The sequence below is a fragment of the Coturnix japonica genome, chromosome 3 (genome assembly GCF_001577835.2).
Source record: "Coturnix japonica isolate 7356 chromosome 3, Coturnix japonica 2.1, whole genome shotgun sequence".
NCBI lineage: Eukaryota > Metazoa > Chordata > Aves > Galliformes > Phasianidae > Coturnix > Coturnix japonica.
In genome coordinates this window covers 72,873,969-72,895,814 of record NC_029518.1, presented here as the reverse complement: position 1 = coordinate 72,895,814, position 21,846 = coordinate 72,873,969, and the positions used below count along the sequence as shown (strand labels likewise).

The window sequence follows — 21,846 nt, the reverse complement described above, 5'->3', positions numbered from 1 at the left end:
GAGCTATATATATTCTTCCTCTAAGAAAACAAATATACCTATAAATCTTGAGACTTGGCCTGACACAGAATAGAGTGCTGAAAAAGTTCTGTGATGTTCTGGAGACATATTATTCCTTACTTCATATGACAAGCTTATGGAAACATTCATGGTAAAATGTTCTGATTTATTGCCTTTCCATGGTAGATTTACAGAATGCATAAGAATACAGCAAAATTAAATAGGATTTTCATGAAATTATGCATGCAACAGCATTTTGGTATTAGTTCACAATTTCAGTTTTATTTTAATGTATGCTATGGTCCTTTACTTCTTTATCAGTTGTGTAGTCTTTTCAGCTCCGGTATTTTCTTGTAAATACTTCAATTGTGCTCTAATGCATTTATGAAAAAATGTGGGAATTTAAACTACCAGGACTTCCTTTAGGTATTTTATTTGATGTGTTGTTAGTCTGTGATAGAAGAGCGTGCATGTGTGAAATAAAAAAAGTAGAAATCTCATCTCTTAACATCATCCGGTGATGTATTTTAAGCAGAGCTCTGGTCATTGACATGAGGAAGTGGCAGCCCTCTCTTGAGCAGTCAGTGTAGCATGTGTACTGAGTGAGTGAAGCATTAAAGCTCTTCTAGGGTCAGTTGCAAGAAAAAAATGTAGATGTGTTTGCTTTAAAACAAACAAACAAAACTAAAACCCAAATGAACGATCTATTAAAATACAAAACATGAAAAACATAAAGACCATATGTGACTGAAAGCAAAAGACCTTCAGTAGGCTGAGACCAGAAATCATGCCCTTGGAAAGAAAAGAGTATTCTAGTACAGAGTATTGTATAAGAGTAACTATATACTTGAAGCAGTAATTAAGTGTTCTTTGGAAACACTGTGAATTTGGAATAATTTGTAGATAAACATATAGCACTGGTTTCAAGCTTGGCAATACATTCTATGGTTTCCACTGTATTTGTATTGCATGCAATTGTTCCTACTAGTTTGGATTTGGAATAATTGCTATAGAATAATAGAGTCCTTTGAATTGCAACACTTAAAGCCCATATAGTCTAATTCCCCTCCAATGAACAGGGACACTTATAGCTAGATGAGGTTGCTCAGAGCCCCATCCAGCCTGACCTTGAGTGTCTCCAGGGATGGGACATCCACCACCTCTCTGGGCAGACAGTTCCAGTACCTCAACATGCTTATTGTAATAAGCTTCCTTATATCCAATCTAAGTATCTCCTCCTTTAGTTTTCGGGTCTCCACAATTCTTTAGATATAGCCAAGGATACAATTGTCTTTCCGGTCTATGAGGGCACACTGCTTGCTCATGCTCTCTTTACCATCCATCCACCAGTACTAAGTCCTTATTGGCAGGGCTGTGCTCAATCCATTCATCTCTCAGCTTGTATTGATAGTGGGGGTTGCTGCAACCCAAATGCATGACCTCACACTTGGTTTCCTGAATCTCATGAGATTCTCCTGGGCCAACTGCTTGAGCTGTTTTAGATCTCTCTGGATGGCATCCCAGGTGTGCTGACTGCAGCATGCAGTTCATGTGATATAAACTCACAAAAATAATTATATTTTTTTACTGCAGATCCCCAAATTAACACCTGAATTTTAAAATAAGGTATAAGTGTAAATTTTAAAGATTATTAGCAGAGCAGTTGTAATCAATCCACATAATTACTTTTAAATTCTCAGTCTTCTACTGTTACTGGTGAATAGACCCCTCACTGATTAAACAGTAGGCATTTTTTCTTGGTAATATATTCAGAAAAATCAGTCTAAAGTAAGAAAACTTTTTTTCTCAGGAAGATCCTTCTTCCTAGCCTTACAAAATATCCTTATCAGCATCATCTTACTTCTTAATCCTTTATGCTATAAACCTAGGGACAATAATAATCTTCAGAAGGTTTGGATAATTTTTGGTTTTGAATATTTTCAGCATGTGCCACCAGGGATGTGTCGTGATCACTGGAGCAAGACTGACATCTTTTATATATCGGACTTTGATAGGAACAAGTTTAATGGCAGCAATCACAGAAGCTTAACCAATTTACTTGCTGCGGTTAAAATGTTCTGCAATGGAACAAATAGTCTTTTTTAATTTTTCTGTACAAAATTGTGCATTAAGAGCTTTAAAACAATTGCCAAATTGGTGTTAGAGTTTACAAGGAAACTGTTCTTTTGGAGAATGCATTGAAATAAGAGACGAAAGCACAGAACACATAAACTATACGTGGTGAAAATGTGAACGTTAGAAAACACTGCAAAACAAAAATATTGATAAAGCTTTTATTCATGTATCCTGCAAGAGCCACCTATCTTTGCTGACTGATATATTGAAATTGCAGTAACCCAGGAGTTCAGAATTTGACAGACTCAAATCTGAGAAGTAACTTAATAAGTTTTATAGCTTCATAAATGAATGTCAATACAATCTGCACAATTATAATGTTTGCACTTAGTACAGTTTGTCCGCTGGAAAACTGTTTTTCTGTTGAGTAAGTAGTTTGAATACCATGGGAGCAGAAGGGAAGTTTGAAAAAAAACTCTCTCCATGCAATGTAGAATCTCAGCAACACTCCTACATCTCTCTGTTAAATTTCAGCAGTGAGCTGTCGTTGAAAAATAATCCCTGTAATTCATTACTCCCATTAAATTATGAGTAGGATTTTTAACAGGGAAACTCATTTATTAATTTAATTTAATTTAACCTTTCTGCCTTGTCACTGAAATTACGTCTGTTTGCCTTTCTGATGTAAAATAATATAAAAGAGCTAAGACAAAATGTGATCAAAATATGATCAATCTTACAAATGTTTAGCGATAAGCATTGTATCTGTGTTTCAACATTTATAGTAGAAGTCTTTAAAATTTCATAATTATTGAATCCTTACTTCAATAATCTTCAGCAGACTGCCAGTAACTGTTGCCTTCAGTAGCTCTATGGAGGTTGTGCTTCAGAATTCAAGAGATGGGATGGATTTGGAGGTAGTGAAGAAGGTAGTACTGCAGGAGACTTGAAGGAACCCAAAAATGAAGGTGGTCATAGCCTTTACTGAAAATGAGGAGGCAGCAGGCTCTTATCTGATGTCAAACTCCCTTTCCAGACTTTGACAAGCACCAGGAGCTGCATCAAAACCATCAGAGTGAGTTTCTGCAGAAGGTTGTTCAACTGTAAGTGACGTAAATGAGCCCATTGTTTCTCCGAGTTGGGGCATTTTGTCCATGTATATAATACAACTGTGAATCGACACCAGAGAAATGAAATCTGTAATTAATGGTGATTATGTCTCACCATTTCTATTTTTTTTCCCCTTAAAAGAAAATAAGAGAAAACTATTCAATAACAACAACAACAACAACAACAACAACAATAATAATAATAATAATAATAGAATTTTCCTTTCCCACAGGATATAAAATCTTTTAAAACTAAATATATGAGGCTACGAAATCATATTTGTTCTTTTAAAACGTAAATTTTAAAAGTGGTAAACTGTAAGACAAACTGTTGATCATAGCCTGAACCTCTGATAAACCATCTGAGGCAAATGATGAGTCAGCTGTGGGAGCACAGTTGAAGGTAATTCAGCTGTGCTCCTGGAAGGGGTGGAGCTTGCCTCCACCTCTCCAAGATCCCATTTAAGGGCTGACCACCACTAAGGTAGCATCTCTTTCTGGAGATTGCTCCATAGTGGAGTATTTGTGGCAAGCTGCCGTCTCAACTGAAAGCCTCAGCTGTGGCGAGTCTTTTCTTAGATACCATCTGGCTATCCATTTACTCTGTAATTACAACTATACACTTGTGTTATTCCAGCTATACAAATACTTTTCCCAACAGGATTATTTTACAACTCAGTTTCCTGAGATAATATTTTATTGTAACTGCATCTATGCAGAATTCAATAAATAAATGATGCATATTTTGTATTCTAAATCATAAAAAAGCCATTGCTTAATGGCAGAAATACTGCCCTATGTGGTAATAAAAACTCTGAGACTTGATAATGAAGCATGTGTGCGAGTTACAGTAAAATACATGCAGTAGACCTCACCTAATTATGTTATTTGTTGGATTTTTAAGTTGAAAAATCACAGTGCTATTAAAGACCCACTTTACATTTATTGCATATCCCATGCTCTTGCTAGAATTCTCAGTAAAAAAGAGGAATTGATTAAGATGGGAGGAAACTCAAAGGACTTCTATGTTGGCTCTTTAGTCTATTTTAAAATAATTCTGGGCACACCATGTAACATATCATGAAAGTTTCATAAGGTAAACAGTGCTTGCATTTCTGTGAAATTGAAGGGTTGCTGCAGAGAAACACATTTTATCTGCTCTAGAAACACAGTAGCTTTTTTTTTTTTTTTCCTGCAGAAGTGTATAAAACTGGTACAGGTTTACTATGTGAATGTCATTTGTTGTAGCACGATGATTTATATGCATTGTTCTGGTAGCCATAGCAGGAGGATTTACTATCCCGTGTTACATTTCTCAGCCTAGCTAATGAGAAAAGAAAATATGATGAAATTATCTGAGCAGCAAGAAAACAGTATATCTCATTCTGTTTTGAGCATATTTTATATCATGCCCTTGTGTTGTATGCATACAGAAACATACATTAGGTTTACGTCTTACACCAGCAAGAAAGTTCTGTCCGTATATGGGCATGACAAGGAGCAGAATAGCAGGGTGATATTTATCAGCTTTTGAAACTTTCAGAAAGAAGGCAGTAAGAGGGAGTTGCATGATGAGAAAGAAACGAAAAGTAAAATGGGTTTCATTGTCAAAGGCTGAGGTGTAAAGCAAATGCTTAATTTAAGCCAGAGGCTCAGATAGGGAGGAAGTCTTCAGGATATATAGTGCAGTGCAAATAGTGCAGATGGGGTGAGGGCAAGATCAGAGGTGCTGAATGAGCAGAGAAGAAGGTACACAAAAGAGACCATAGAGTCTGCTGGAGATTCTTAAGAGAAGGAGGAGAAGTTTTAATTCGATTCACAAATACCACAAAGGCTGTGGAAAGTGATTGATAAGGTGCAGCTTCTATATTAGCAAGTACATCCTACTCGACATGCAGTGTACTTACTGGGAAGGTTTTAAGAGAAGATCAGCAACCGCCAAATTGAGAAAGGCTGAAAGCCTGAAAGTATTTAAGACATACACTGGGAAGGCAAGGATTAATTGTATTAAGGTTTTGGGGCTAGGGATAGGTTTCATTACAGTAAAAATGATATGACAGAAAAGCATTTGTTAGCTATGAAAGCCTGTTAAGCTTTTCCTGGTAATTGAGCTCTATGAACAAAGTCAGTGCCTGAGATTCAGAGTTTTATCAAGGTGCTCAGAAGAAAATTTTAAGTCTGTCTGGCCTTTTGTGCATCTCCAGCTGATACACAGAGATCAAAATTCAGTAAGGAGGAACAAGAGTATTGCATACAAGATAAAATGAATAAACGCTTGTTTCTGTAAGCTTTAGGCATTCAAAATAGGCAGTCTATGTACTCTGAGTCTAGATTTAAATAGCTTTATCTCATTTGAACAGCAAGGGGAAAAGATTTGTTAAATTTAAACAGGTGTGGTATAAAGTCAGCAGGAGTTAGAAGAGAGCACAGCTGTATGAAACTAACTGAAAAGGCAAACAGTATAGATAATCTGTGAGCCTGGGCCTCCTGGCTTCTTAATCACTCTGGGACCCTCAGCTTGAATGCTTGCATTCAGTTTTTTAAAGAGCTGAGTGGGGGCCCTGAAGGTGTGTGATGGCCACTCTGCTCCACGACTTGTAGGACACCAAAAAACCTTTCGCTATGCTGGAGAAATTCTGTCTCAACTGAATATTGCTTTTGAGGGTTGCCTTTTCTTCTCATTGAGTTTCATGCAGAATAACTGGGACTAAATGCAAAGCCAGATTTTCCCCTTGGATGTTTAATTTGTCCAATCCCTCTTACCACCACTCTGCAATGTGCTAATTGCTAAGAGGTTTTTGCAGCCTCAGCAGTGCTAGTAATTTGTTTTATCTTTTGTTTTGCATGTTAAAGAGAGTGTTTTCTCCACCTGTCTGGAGTAGGTGATAAGTGAAAAAGGCACAGTGCTATCACAGCTGTTTTTTCAGTTGCCAACATCTGAAATGAAATGACCAAAGGATCCAGAGACTAAACAGCAATTTAGGAGAAATTTGAAGATGACTGGAGTAAAATGGAACATCTGCTCTATCTGGAAGCCAGTAGCACTATACTATATGTAAAATCAGCTTTCTTTAAGCCAGGCATCTTTAAATTAGGAACAGACTAGCAGAGGACTTAAATACTGATATACTGTATTGAGATACTATAATACTGTTGCTTGGATTTTGTTCTTGACAAAGGAATCCAAAGAACAGTTAGTTATACAGTCATAATAACCATTCAGGACTATCTGGCCTGTCAGGGTGATATCCAAGCAGCTAAAGCACTTAGCAAGGTGTTACATAATACTGGTGCTGCAGAGGAGAAGAGGTCTGTATGTTGAAATCCTACCTTGAAATTTCAGCAGGATTCTTCCCAGCACCTCTGTGCAGGCCCTACTCAAGAATTTGGTTGCTGTGTGTGTAGACATCTCCACAAAGAATGTGACTATGATTTTTCATAAGCAATGGGGTAGGGCTCACTCTTCTTTTGAAGGAGGGCTATTTGGAAGTGTCGCCTACTTCTAATGTGAACCCCAAAAGCTGAATATTCTTAAGAAAGTTTCTATGTTCTTATACACCCCTGTTCCTGGTTGTAACCCTTCAGAAGAGAACCTTAGCCACTTTCATTGTTTTAACTTGCAGTGTTTCTCTGCTGCTTTGCAGAATGAAATGTGAGTCGGGTGTGTAAGAGAAGATGAGTGTAAGCCTGGCAGCCCCGCTCATACAGTGGTAGCCAAGCTGTTACTTTTTTCTGGCTGCAGCACTATCTGCAGCCCTCTGCTGGGGATACTGTCTGCAAGGCTCAGAAGTGCTTTAGGCACAAGCAGAAGACAAGGCAATAGTATGGAAAACTTTCAGGAAGGAAGTCTATGTGACTTTGAGAAGAGTACTGTGAGTGTTGTGGGTAGGCAATGTTTTTATAGCCTTATTTTGTGTGTGTGCATGAAGAAAAGGTTCCACTGGATTTTATGCATAGGCAAAACGCCTGTAGGTTTTGTAGCAAACAATTTTTGAAACTGAAATCTGGAGATGTTTGCTGCTTCTATAAAGAAAAAAGTGTACTGTATTGAAAATTTAAGTCAAAATAGAAAATATGAATAGCTGATAACAAGGTAATTAATGAGTCATTAGTTAATTACTTCAGCTGATATGCATTGATAGAAGAAAATTATTATATGCCTTGTACAAGATCATTTCTCTAAACAATCAGATGAGCCAACTGACGAGTCAGTATTTATATAATGGACACTAGCAAAAAGATGAACATTCTTGATGAAATCAGAATGAATGTTACATAGTGCTAATTAAAAATGCAAATGCTTCAGGTTTTGGGGACATAAATCTTTGAGTTTTGTAATGATGTTGGCACCTCCTTGATTAAAATAATCAAACATCACCTGTACCTGTTTCTGACAGATTAATCTATAACATATGGATCAGCATTTTTGGGTAACACATTGTAATGAAGCTGAACTAAAAGCAGCAGTTAATTATCTTCAAAAGGAGGAATGAAAGAATATTTAATAAAAAGGAGACAGAGTTAGAAGTGAGAACTTCTTGGCAGCAAAGCTGTAGGTTGCTTTATACCCTGAATTTCATTTTCCTCATAACATATGCTATCAAGAGGGGAAAGAGAATAAAATAAATAGCAACACAAAATGGGGTTTTGTTGTTGCTGTTGTTTGTTTTCTAATATTGAATGTCAGCCTTTGTCATAAATACACACAGAAGTATTAGAAATGCTTTCTCATCATCAGTTTTCAACTGAAGCGAGACAGTAAGAAAAAACTGAGGCTTATTGAAATTGTACATTAGAAAGTTGTGTGCAGTTTATATGCATGCATGTCCTGTTTGCTTACATTATTGTAGAGATCAGTAGACCTTATTCTAGTGCTTGTCATCCGTGGGCCAGATGGTACCTGGGCTTGTACAAGGTAAGGAGACAATTCAGTATTCTTTTAAGTGAGGCTATCGATATAATATTGAAATACCTCATTTGGATGTGTTTGTCATCCACATTCAACAAAGGCACCGTGGCACAAAGTACTGATAGATCTGATTGTGTGTAGTGAAGAAGGTGACTGTTGTATAGAGGCAGATTTACTCCATTCCTGCTTATGCTGGTATTGTCAGGTCTACTAAAGCTTTTTTGGGCTATAAAGAATTCTGTGGATCAAAACCAACTATAAAGGATTAGGAAAAAACACAAGGCTTACGCAATTATTTTGTGTACTGAGATGAAGAGGAATAAAGCAGTAATTAGGAAGACGTAAAGATTACTGTTCTTACACATCACAGAGAATGTCCAGAGACAGTCTAGTACAGAGACAGCCATTTGAAGAACTGTTACTGTGAGGTTTCTCCTTCCTTCCCTCATACTCTCTCTCACTCTTTTTGAAAGCTTTTTTAAGGCTATTTATTACTTTATTGATCCTTGTCAGTTACTCATTCTCTACAAAGCAGTGGTGAATTAAAGTACAACTAAAAAGGATTGTGGGATCACAAGCTATATACAATCATGAACTGCAAGACCACAGTCTGCACCTACATTATCAAGTTTATAAGTAGCTTCATGGAAACTCCCTGAGTTTTTTTTTCTTCTATTTTTTTTTCTTTCTTGTTTTCTAATATAGTCATGAATTTACAACATCTCATTCCACTCTTCTTACAGAGAAAATCCAAATGATTTAATTGAATCCCTGTACTGTTAGTCCAATTTTATTTTTTAATAAACCAGGCTTCTTAGTTTCATTCTCTTAATATTTTGTCCTGTGTTGTTTTAATAAAGTTTACTGGTTATGGTTGTCCTCCTCAGGTGCTGTTTCATCCTATTGGGGAAAGAGCAGCAGATAACTTTTTTTCTAGCCTGTCCCTACTAATCATCTATGCTGAACTCCATGGGAAAAAAATGCTGTGTACTGAAATATTACATTGAAAAAAAACCTCTCATGAGGTCAATGTAACTTTTTCAGTTGCTATTTGAGTTTGGAAAACATACCTAAGTCCTTTCACTTAGCATTATTGTATAAAAATTGTATCCTGTTATCTTTGTTTGCCATAAACAAGTGTTTCCTTGTGTATATAATGGCTAGCTAAATCAATTTGAATAAAATTCCTGGGATAAAAAAAGAATTTAACGTATTTCAGGAAATAATTGGATCTTATTGGTTTGAATGACTTCCTACCTGACCACAACTACTTAGAGCTACTACATTTAAGAACTTACAATTTCTTGCTATTTTAAAGAGAAGCTAATAAGTGCTTGCTCACAATTGCATTGAAAATGTGCCTGTTTCACCGCATGTAACAGACAGGCCTAACAGCCCCAGTTTGTTCTGTGCAATGGCCGAAACCACAGTGCTCCATTGTGCTTGAACCACTAAGCTGCAGCTGCCTGAATGTCCCTTTGCAGATATGCCCCATGTTAAATTCTGCAAACAGAATGGGGTGTGCTTCTTGGCTGGAGGGAAGCTGCCTGATATTTTGTGAAGCTTCTTTAGATTGTGTTGGGCTCTAGAACTGACTGATCTTGTAGCAGAGCTACTGCTGCAGAGACGAAGTAATTTTTATGTTGGAGTGGGACTGTAACAGGTATTCTTATTACTTACAATAATTTCCAGTTTTGTTTCAGACTTTGGCTTCTGATCTGAGTGCATGGTGTGTATAGCAAACAGTTTTGTGTTGGCTGCACTGAACTTGCCCACAGTCTGGTAAAGCTTGATAGTTTCAAGAGGAAGCAAGAGATTAGGAAATAATTAATGCAATTTCTGCAAAACAGAATTAAAGGATCAACGCTTGTAGCTTCTGATATAAATTTAATCTCAAGCTGTAGGACATCTATTCTGAATACCAGTTAATATATTTACCTTAAAGTAAGCACTGAAAATATCTTGCTGGTCTTATCCAGACACAGAAGTGTCACATGCTCAAATTCAGTATTTATTAGCAGGATCTATTCTTGTAAAACAATGTAAAATTAGGGTTTATTCTGGGGCTTTCAGAAGAGTTGATATTTCCTCTCCTAACACATTTTGTACCTTAGATACCATAGAAAAAAAGAAATAATAATTTGGACAGAAGTGTGAAATCTTTTTCCCGTGCTATTTTATTTAATTTGTATGTGGTTCACTCAGTCTGAAAGCTGTGCTTTTATGTGGTAATTTTCTAATAAAATAATATGCTTAATAGCAAAAGTGTATGAAAAGAATGTGTTAGCTCTGTCCACTGAGAACTGTTATTTTTTTTTTTTGTATGAACCTTGTCACTGATTTTGTTTCTAAATTACAGTCCACCGATGAGTTAAATGGTCCTTTGTTTCTGTTGTTCCAGCCTAATCAAACAGCACTAATCTTGTTGCTTCTTGTCAGTCTTCTGCACAGGGAAATAGCAGCCAGAGTGAGCTGAGAGTGAGACCAGGCAGGAGGAAACTGCAGAGCTCAGGGAAATGAGGTGCTGTACATTTTAAGCATACATGCAAATTACAGGCACTGTAATAATGGCTACTGAGGCTGCTGTCCCATTAGAGAGAACTATCGTATAGTGTTTTCAAAATTGTCCCTGTACCAAGAGGAATCAAGCTTAGTTTGTCACTTGTATGTTTATCTTGGAGGTAATATACAGCTTAGCATTTGGTGGGTTCTGGACATGTAGTTGAAGACACAAAATCATCAGTGTTAACCAGGGTTTAAATTACAGTGAAAGAGATCATCCTGTGTTTCCCTGTGGACAGTTGCCAACCAAGACACACTTGAAGAATATTTTGACCCTCTAATGCTCTGTGGTGAACAGGAGAGATTGCTCCTAAATGTCATCCCTCACCAATTAGAGTCAGTAGCCTGAGAAAAGGCAGCTCAAGCCCATGGCTTATTGTTTTGCTCAGGCCTTTTTGAAAATAATGAGAAGAAATGACCAAGTTTGAAAAGTGCCCTCTTGGTAAACAGCCTGTCCCCTATCAGGATTTGTAGCTATGACAGATGCTCCCTCCACGTTCCTGCTGCAGCTTCATACGTATGTGGTTGTGCTACCCTTGGCTTGAGCAATGCCCAGGGTAGGCCTATTGGGCTTGTCAGCTGCTGTCCCTGCTCCATCTCATAAAGGCAGTATCCTGAGTCACTGCATCTCTATAAGTGAGATTTCTTGTCTTACAACACAAATTCATTGTCTTCAGGGAAGATTTTTTCTTGTCTCTTGTTTAACAGACTTGTATGACAAGCAGGCTGTAGGCAGGGGAATATGTCTACCTATGTACAAGAGTGAAGATATATTATTTGCCTCCCAAAAATGACCTATCATTGAGTGCTGCTAGCTCCAGAATAGCCCTTCCTGTCTGAAATAATCTTTGTTTCCTTTGCAGCCTCAAATGTCCTCCAAGATCCTAGCCACATAGATAATGGTGCCTCCTTCCTACTGCAGATACAAAGATAAGGAACAGTCTGAAGCATGCAACACATAGACAAGGCATCTGTACTCAGAGTGCACTGTTCAGTGGTTGTTTTCTCCTTTGTGGATGGAATTCGTTGGAGCAAAATCAAGGCAATAAAACTTAGTTTTGTGGTCAGCCTGGGTTTTATGATGGGGGCAACAAAGCAGCTTTAGCAGACAACTTGTGTAGTGTTCTTACAGATATCCTAATTTGTTATTTATTTCCATTGACTACAAGGGATGGAAATACTGGCATAGTCTTATATAACTGCTAATTTAAATGTTCAGGTAAAATGGATTCTGACTGAGGTGTTTGCTTACTTTGGTGCACGATTTATGCCTCTGTGGATGGGAACACAGATTTCCCCATCACTGTCAGTAGGTTTTTGACATGGCACAGCATGGCCTTATAATTAATGAACAGGCACTTTGGTTGAAAGTTTGCATCAAGATTCTATCAGTATGTAGGTGTCTCTCCAATAAGTGCTTCCTATTTATTTCCATGGAGAATACAACAGATACAAAGAACACAATAGCACTAATTGATAGAGCAAATTCTCTTCTGCAAAACACTATTTTTCAATAATGGTGGTGACTATAACCATGCAGGTTTTTGCCAGCCATGAACAAGAGTCTGCATGCCATGCTCTTAAAAATCTGCACCAGAGGAGGTGATCCACTGTTGACCCACTGTTGCCATTGCTGAAACACACTTCCTACTGCTTCACTGGGCTCACGTCTTCTGTTCGGTCTCCATAAACATTCAGCAAGCATCAACAAATGTCAGTGTGTGACATTTTTCCCACATGGAGGAATTCAATGACATATTTTAGTTTCGTATGTACTTCCATGTCATACCCTATTTTGTCTCACTGCCTCTCTGCTGCCATCTGTCATACAGCAACAAGATAATAATGGAATATTACAGAATCACAGAATGGCTTAGGTTGGAGTGGACCCTGAAGATTGTCTTGTTCCTGCACCTGAATGCCTCCAGAGCTGGGGCATCCACAACCTCTCTGGACATCCTCCCTACTCTCTGAGTAAAAGTTTTCTTCCTAATATTTAGCCTGAGTCTCTCCTCTTTTAGTTTTAAAATCTTTCCTTGTCCTGTCACTATCAGACTATGTAAAAAGTCAGCCTATCAGTCTCTCTCCTGCTTGTAAGGTTATTTCAAGTACTGGAAGGCTGCAATAAGGTCTCCCTGGAGCCTTCTCTTCTCCAAGCTAAACATGCTCACCTCATCATCCCTCAACCTTTCCTCAGAGGAGAGGTGCTTCAGCCCTTTGGTCATCTTTGCATCTTTCTAGCCTTCAATATTAGCACGAAGGTTCAGCCCTTGTGCTGGCTCTTGGTATTCTTGCTTGTTTGTGGACACCATAGCTGCAGTTCTTTCTCTGCCCTAAGGGAGGGAGACAGACAAAGGGGAATGATAGAGGAATAGGAATGAAAGGAATATTTATGAGAAAATATAAGACAGATGGAAAAGTGAAGGAAAAAGCAGGGAGATAAATTTTGAGAAAAGGTTTTATAGAAAACATTATAATATAGAACACGTTAACAGATGGACAGGGAACTGGGTAGATAGACTGTTTACTGTCAGTGTTTACTGAGAAAATTTTGATTTACCATAAAGAGTGATGCTTTATTTTTTCCAACTGGTTGTTGGATTCTTTTGTAGCCTCACTGTTTACAGAAATGGAAATTTGAAAGCATGGCCTATTACAGGCATCCAGGAGAGTATTTAGATTTTCCAGAAATTCAGAGTGGAGGTTCCAAATGATGTTTCTTTATTTTCAGATCCTTGGCTTAGCTAGCAGAAGAGATACTTTTTAATTTAGGCTGTTTTCTAGGTGGTCCAGTGGTGAGTAGTTATGTGTACCTTGTTGCAGTGAGCAGCAAATTAGAGGGGATTGCCTTTCAGGGGCTTATAGGAAAGTTGGTTGCTATAACAGTAGGAAGATAAAATCCATAAAAAGACTTTATCTTCTGTCATGCTAGCTGCTATAATAACTTTTCATTAAGAACATTGTCAGAGAGTTTTGGATAATCCAAATATATTTTCTCTGCTGGATCGCCTTTATCTGTGCACTCATTGAAACCCTACTCAAGCACCAGCTTGTTAGTGAAGCAGATACTGACACCATGCTGACTCCTTCCCAGCAGACTCCCAGCTCCACGTGCTTCATGCTCTTTGTTACAGACTCTATCACCTCGCTGGAGCTGAAAGACTCATCTGTTTGTGATGTCCAGTCTTCCCTGCAGAGTCCTCACCACAATGTTATATCACCCCTCCTTTGGTATCGTGATTGTTTGCATAACAGGTAACAAACAATGGCCCTGCAGTTGCGCATATGAAACCCTCCAGAGCTCTGGAATGAATATCAACCAGTTCCAAGGACTGACTGGTACTTGATTTAGTGCCTCCTGTATATTTATGTCAGTTTGAAGTCCACTGTCCTTCTATTGTTACAGCTGCTGTAATTTTTGTTAAGTCCTAAACAGAACCTTTCCTTTTTCTGTTTTAGCATCATAGAGTCACATAATGGTTTGGGTTGGAAGGGACCTTAAAGACCATCTAGTTCCAACCTCCCAGTCATGGACAGAGACAACTTCCCCTAGATCACAGATGGAGCACAGAGCTCCATCTGACCTATCCTTGAACGTCTCCATAGATGGGGCATCCACAAATTCTCTGGGATAATTCCATGTTCTAATGTGTCACCACCCTAATATTGAATATTTTCTTCCTAATATTAAATATAAACCAACCCTCTTTGTCTTAAAACCATTACCTCTTGTCCTAGAACTACACTCCCAGATGGCACCCCCTTTCCATCTTTCCCGTAGACCCCTTTTTAGAACTGGAAGCTGTAATGAGGTCTTCATGGTGCTTTCTCTTCTCTAGGCTGACCAACCTCAACCTTCTCAGCCTCTGGCACACTAATTCAGTAGGTTATTTCTCTGGCTCCTGTGTCCACATCTACTGCTATTGTGTGTATAAACAGATTCCTGAATAGTTTACCAGTTTCTTAGACTTAATAAATAGAGCTTAATATATGAGAGGGAAATATCTTGTAGACTGTGGGGACTACACATAATGTGACTATAAAAAGTGACTCAGATGAACCTAAACTCTTACAGTTTGTTTGTTTTTATCTAGAAAAAAAAAAATCAGCAAATAGTAGTCATTAGTATAGATAATATAATCAATATCTGTTCTGATACCTGAGAACTTGTGCAACTGCTTCCTTCACAACCAGCCAGCAGTCCAAAGTCAATGCAAGGTGCTGCTTTATGCCAGTGGAAGCCTGTGTATCCATTTTCCTTGGCAGTCACAGCTGCCATCTCATTTCCAGGCATGTTGTCCTCTGTTCTTGCCTTGAAGTATTGCCATCACATGGTGCTGCAAAATTGAGCACATCTGTTAATACCTCCATGCCAGAAGAATATAACTAAGTGGTATGGGAAGGGGAAGTGTTCAGCTCAAGGTTGTCTAATGCTTTCATTATGTAAATTTTCATTGCAAGAAGGTCTTTTGTTTCAAGTAAATCATATCTGATCAACAGAAAGAAAACGGCATACTCACAAGAAATTCCTGGGCAGATCATATGCAGACTGCTTCTACTCTACTCTGCAGACTTTGAGAGCTGGAGCTTAAGCTACAGATATATTCAGAGGAAGTAAGTACAGCTCTAATTTAGTTCTTCTCAAAAATGCAGGGGATGGTTCAGTGTTTAAGAAATTCTTTTCCAGTATATTGTGACCAAAGCCTGGAATATTTAAGCAGCATGAGGAATCTAATAAACAGTATTCTAACAAATACCATTAGAGATCTAAAACTGCTTTCATTTAATAAACAAAAGTGCTGGCATTCCTACTGGCAGAGTGTTGTTCACCTTCCCTTTACAGCTATTAGAGGAACAGCTATTTTGAGGAAACAAGCTATAGCCTTCAACAAGCTATATCCTTCCTGTAGCTTCTGTCATGCTTTAAACCCTGCTTATACAGCTATAGTGCATAAAGAGTCCACGTTACCAAAGCGGTTGCTAATGAAGAAAGGGGGGCCCACATCATCCCATCTCCTATCTGATGCTTTTGAGCTTGACACTATTTATCCTTCTAATTAGTAGTGAATGTTTGCACTGAAGTATTGATATTCTGAGTGTACTTATTATCTCATGGGGAGCTGATGGTGAAGTGTCAGACTGACTGCTCTGTTGTGCTGAGGAGCTGAAGTACACAGTATTGCCTGTGCTCTGAAAACAAAATAAGATCTGGGCATTAGCTATTAGCAAATATTATTTTAATGATAGCAAAATATTCTATTGAAGTTGTTAGTGATTGGAAATAAGGCAAATAATTCACTGGCTTCCACCTGTGTGACTTGACTATTACATTACCACAGGATAAAAAAAGAAGTTTTTAGAGAGACATTCCCTGCACATCCTGTGACTCGTTTATGTGCTCAGCCCCTGCTCAAGTCAGTATCCTGAGTGCAGGTCATCCAGGACCATGCCCAGGAATTTCCACAGTCTATCATTCGTATAATTTTTGTCCATTCTCTCACTTACCCAGACCACTCATTCTCTCATGCTCATTCAAATACTGGAGCTTCCTGTGTAAATTAATTATAGCTGGGTTTTGAAGTGTTGAAAGCAGAATGTATATGAGACATCCTTAGGAATAAAAATAGAAGATTTGGGATCCTTCATTAAGGTTCTTACTACTGCCCACAAACACAGTGGATGAGATTACAGTTATGACAAATGTGTTTCTTGTCTGCTTTCAGACATACTGGCTCTTGAAGCAGTACTCCCTCAAACCAGGCAATTGTTTAGGTAATTATATAAACATTCCTTTTTCTTAATAGCTGTGCTTAATTTCACTGAATTCCTGATTCAGTCACTTGACTGAGACTCTCAGAATATTTTACTTTGTTGGAGGGTTTTTCTTTTGTATTCTGTTTTAGATGATAGTTTCCATTTCTGCACATTTCTTAAAAATAAATTTGCCCTTTCAGATAGCTTGAGTAACTCTGGAATCAAAAAAGATGTGGGGTGGAATTGGACTGGGGATGGGCAGCCTATTCCACTGCCCTGAGGATTCCCTTTCTTATTCCTGCTCTTAAAAGGGGTCTGTGCTGACTTCCCTCAGTATATGCTCTAACGTTTCACTCTCCTTAGCAATTTAAAGTTCATCCTAATACTGAACTCCAATTGTTATTGCACTTTAAACCACTACCTCTTGTGTGGCTGCCATGGATGGAAGAATCACATGATTCCTTTGTATTTTTCACTGCCTTCCATAACTATCCCATCTTGGTCTTATGTCTCACAATAAAGCACACTTCAGGCTTTGCAATGTGTTTTCTTTGGCAGAGAAATTCATGAAATTGGTGATTTTTTTTCCCCCTTTTTTCATTTTCATTTAAAAAAGTAGTTCATAGGGAAAACTCTGCTCATTTTTCCAGCTCCAACCTGTGATTCTTAGATTTCATGTAGGACTCATGGCAATTTGGAGTGGTGAATGAGAAGCCAAGAACTTATTTAAGTGGAAAAGGGTGAAGAGGAAAAGAAAAAAAGCTCTCTTACATATTAATATGTTACAACAAATGCTTGTCTGCAGTTCTCTTGTACAACTATGCAGCAGTTAACAGCGTGACAGCACAGCACAAATCCAGGAAGATGTGGAACAGTCCATTGCACATGTTATGTAATGCTTGTATAATAATTGATCTGACTTAATTTATCCATGATAATTTATTTTTTTTTTTTAAACAGCTCCAGGTAGGCTATTCTTCTCAGGAAGTAAGTGTGGTATTTCAGTATTAGTTGACTGATACTGCAAGACCATTTTATTACCTGAGCAACAATTTCATGTCCTGTGTGAGCACTGCAAAAGGCACAGGACTGGGACAGACCCTTGCAAACTCCCTCCTCCTTTCCATTTCCTTGCAAAAATTTTCTGGGCCCTCAGTTCTCCATTCAGAGGTGACTCAATTCTCCATCTCTCTACCCAGATCTCTGTGTCTGTTCTTCTGAAGTTCACTTTCTGTGTCCTTTCTTGAAGCCACTGCAGCGGTGCTAGGTGTTGCTGTGTGTCTCATAACAAAATGCCCTTAGATACTCAGTGCTGTCTTCTGGTTTACAAAGCTCATCTCTGCATATCCTGAAAGCCTCTTCAAATTCTGCTAGGTTACTAAAGGATAAAACTGTTTTCTGTCAGCTTTGTAAACACTGTCCAGAGAAGTGCTGCACTGCTTGCTTTACCTCCCTAAAGGTTATTTAAAAGAGAATCTCTATTGATTTGAAAGATATAAAGCTGTGGATAACCCTCAAATAAATTAATATCTGATACAGTATTAAAGCAGTTAATCAATTTCTGAAGATATTTAGGGTCTGTGTTATAAAGCAATTTCGGTTATTCTGTGGCCAACCATAAGAAGGAAAAAATAATGAATGCCCTTTTGCATGTGACCTCAAAGTGCTGAGCTGAACAAGGTGTTTGAGGCTGTCTGCTCTATGACTTAATCATTCAATACCCATGATCACAGAATCATAGAATCATTTGAATTGGAAGGGACCCTTAAAGGTCATCTAGTTTAACTCCCCTGGAATGAATAGGGACATCTGTAGATAGATCAGGTTGCTCAGAGCCCTGTCCACCCTGACCTTGAATGTCTCCAAGAACTGAGCATTCAACACTTCTCTGGACAACTTGTTCCACTGCCTCACTGCCTTAATGTAAAAAAAAGTTTTTCCTTATATCCAATCTAAATCTTTCTCTCTTTTAGTCTGAAACCGTTTATCTTTGTCCTCACTCAACAGACCCTGCTAAAGAGTCTGTCCCATTCCTTCTTATTGCCACTCTTTAGATATTGAAAGGCCACTGTAAGTTCTCCTTGACCTCTTTTCTTCTCCAGATCGAACAGCCCTAGTATACAACCTATCCTTATCCTTTTCTGTACCCCTTACCAAAACTAGTTCCAATTGGGCCTTGGCCTTCCTGACTCCATCCCTACGCAGCCCAGCAACATTCCGGTACTCCTCCCAGTTTACCAGTCCCTGCTTCCACTGCCTGTGCATTTTCTTCCTACTCTCTAGTTTGACCAGTAGGTCAAGTTTATGCCCCATCAAGCTAATTTTCTTCTCTAACTTAGGAGTTATTATTTTTACAAAAGCTGAATTCCTCCACTGTTTTGGGAAATGGTTTAAAGAACTTATCTATTTAGACTGTGAGGGCTTTATTCAGCTTCAAAGGAGACGGAAACCTGGGTGACTAAGGCAGGCAAATGAACAAGCTTGTGTTACTGAGTAAGGATCAGAACAGAAAAGTGTGAGCTTACAGCCCCATACCTGAGCAGAGGCTGTGTCGCTTTGTGCATCAGGTTGATGTACTGAGGCAGGCTTTCTCTAAGTTTGTCCTCAGGAAGCCTATCTGTGCTATCAGAAGCCTTGTGTTGCACAAATGAATGGGAAGGCCTTTTCCTGACCTGCAAGACTGCACTGTAATTTGTAAACCCATCTCAGAGAGGAGAATTTCCCCTTGGTTAAAAGGTGTCCTCCATAGTCCTTTCACGTTTCCCTAAAGAAATTGATCTCTCGTTGTGTGCAAAAATGAAAATTGATGTTTTTCTTATTAGGTCTTAAGTTTTCACCTAAAAGAATGTTAAATTAGTCCACATATGCATTTCTTATTTGTATGTTTGTTTTAATAGGAAAAAAACCCAAACTGTTGCAAAAGTGAAAATTAGATGCAGTGACTACATGCATGTAGCTCAGACAAATTTACAACTGTAGTTCATGCTGGAGTCATTTCCCCAGAAAACTGATTGCCTGGCAGATTGGGCAAAGATTCAGTGTTACTTGAGAAAATAAGGTGGTTTTTTTTTTCTTCACTTTGCTCGCTATGTTCTTCAGCATTACTGTGCACCTAGTGGAATAATTTTGTAAATATTATGTTACAGAGATTAAATATCTTCTTAAAAGAGAAAGGCATAAATTATGGGTTAGGACAACTTTCCCAATTACGAACTCAGTTCTGAGTAGACAGAAGCAGATCACTTGATTCTAAGTTGGTAACTCCTTACTGATACTTGACCTTGTACATTTTTCTCTTTGTTCATTTTTCACTACTATGTTTCTTTTCCAATACAAAGTCTTAGTATGTTGTTACATCACTTTCCCACAACCTTTTTTGATCAGTTTCCAGCTTGTGTGTCTGCTCTATGTCTTTAGAACAAACCTTGTTGTCATTTGTGTTCTGCTCCTATAAAATAACTTTCCTAAATTTGATATTTATGGCATGTGAAAGAAAAATACACCAATGATTGAGATTCATATTTCTGCAGGAAATATGAATAATAATAATGAGTTGAGCTTGCTGTAAATGCATGAAATAATTGTCAGTTCAGCATTTGACATTCCAGACAATTCTTGTAGTAATAGACAGAATTTGTAAACTTTTGTACCAGATCTTGACAATAATTATGAAAGTTCAGCATAGTCAAGACAGCTGAAATGAGTGTAGCAACAGCTCTTACAGTTACACCACGTCTTTTAGGAGAAGAGGAGCAATCAGGATACATCTGTGTGTTCTGATGGAACAGCCATCACAGAGCCACTTTTTACTGTCACAATCAGATGATGTCTGGAGACTAACTTGCAGGAGTGTGGCTCTGGAGAAAATGACCTGGGGATCCTGGTGGAGAAGATGAGCATGTATTGATTGTGTGTCCTTGTAGAAATGAAAGCTAACCACATACCGGACTGTGTTAGTAAGAATATGTCTTCCACAAGGAGGAGATAAATGATTATGACTCTTTGGTCCTGGAGAGGCCACATCTGGAGTACTGTGTCTAGTTTGGGCCCCAAATGCAAGAAGACTGGCATTCTGAAGAGCAGCCTAGATGTTCAGGACCAGACCACAGGACATACAGGTAAGGCTGTCCTATATGGATGATTCTGTCTGAGGTTCACTGGAAAGAACTATAGACAGCCAAATTCCAATAGGAAAGAATTAAAGATGGACAAGATATAAGGGAAAGCAGCACAGAGAGGTTGGTTAAGCAGTGGAACATGTTGTGCAGTAGCACTGTACACTCTCCAGAAATTTTCATAACTTGGCAAGGCCCTGAACAGCCTGATATAAGACTGAATTTAGCCCTGCTCTCAGCTGGGGGCTATATTCAGTGCCACTGGGGGCCCTTTCCAACCAGAAATAATTTATGATGCCTTGACTTTTGCACTAAGACCAAATGGCCACTTGGGTGGCTGCTGTGCTTTTGTGCTTCTAAGCCATTTGTTATAACATCAGTATTCCTTCTAGTTCTCTTGTTCAACAGAACCTAAATACTTGTTCCTCATTATTAAAATCAATTTATAAAGCGATGACAAGTGTTAGTGTCCTGCCCTTGCTCTGTTCTAGCTCACAGGTGTGTATGCATGAGTTTTTCATATTGCCATGCAATTCCTGCCATGGAATTCCACTGAATTCCTACTGGGGTGGCAGGAATAGCAAATGACAAGTAGCTTTCTGTATTTATTGAAATGATGCACCTTTGTCTGAGTCATGTTGCTGCAAGTTATGTACGGGAAGGTTCTGCCAACAGAATGACAGTCAGAGAGCAAATGTGAAACTGCTCTGCAATCCTTTTGGGATATGCATTTTCAATTCATTTTCTACGAGCACTGTCACCTGCACATTAAGCACATCCTTCAGCCTAGCCCTTGTCAACAAAACACTTAGGAATGTGGCTAAGTGCTCTCTTCAGCTGGGGCCTTCACCTCCAGTTCTGAGTTCACTGCAGTCAGTGTGAGCTCTGAGTCAAAAGTGGAGCAGCCTCAGCCTTCCAGCTTTGATGAATGTGAAGTGTCCTTTAAAGTTTAGTTTGCTAACCTTGATTGTCAAAATCTCCTACTGCAGCTCTCCTGAAAATGCTGTTCTTTGCCATGCCTAATTGTTTCTGCCTCTTGATGTGTTAAGCAAAGGACTAATCTAATGTTGCCCTGCAGTGTTTTTATTTGTTTTCTGGGGACAGCAGTTCCAATCCTGATGGTTGAGGATCTGCAGGTGCCTCAGTGAAGGCCTGCACAGCCCTGCAGCCGTCACACAATGCAGAGCTGCAACAGAATCCATTTGGCACCATTTTGCATGGCACCTCTTTGCTGCCCCACTCGAGAGCAGTGTGAGCCTCTCTTTCTCTGCTGTTTTATGACATTTTTACCCACTACTAACTCCAATCACACCAAATCTTT

The 21,846-nt window shown here is 38.6% G+C and overlaps 2 long non-coding RNA genes across 2 annotated transcripts; one reads left to right on the top strand and one right to left on the bottom strand.

Annotated features, from left to right (window-relative positions):
* The first annotated feature begins 640 nt into the window (after positions 1–640).
* Positions 641–11,661, top strand: LOC116653207. The gene is made up of 3 exons (XR_004306707.1): positions 641–3,285; positions 10,534–10,615; positions 11,579–11,661. It is a non-coding gene; the product is annotated as an uncharacterized LOC116653207 (long non-coding RNA).
* Positions 11,662–12,831: 1,170 nt separating this feature from the next.
* LOC107312025 lies at positions 12,832–21,357 on the bottom strand. Its single transcript, XR_001554355.2, has 3 exons — positions 20,133–21,357; positions 14,816–14,993; positions 12,832–12,989 (listed from the first exon to the last, which is right to left on the bottom strand). It is a non-coding gene; the product is annotated as an uncharacterized LOC107312025 (long non-coding RNA).
* Positions 21,358–21,846: the final 489 nt, after the last annotated feature.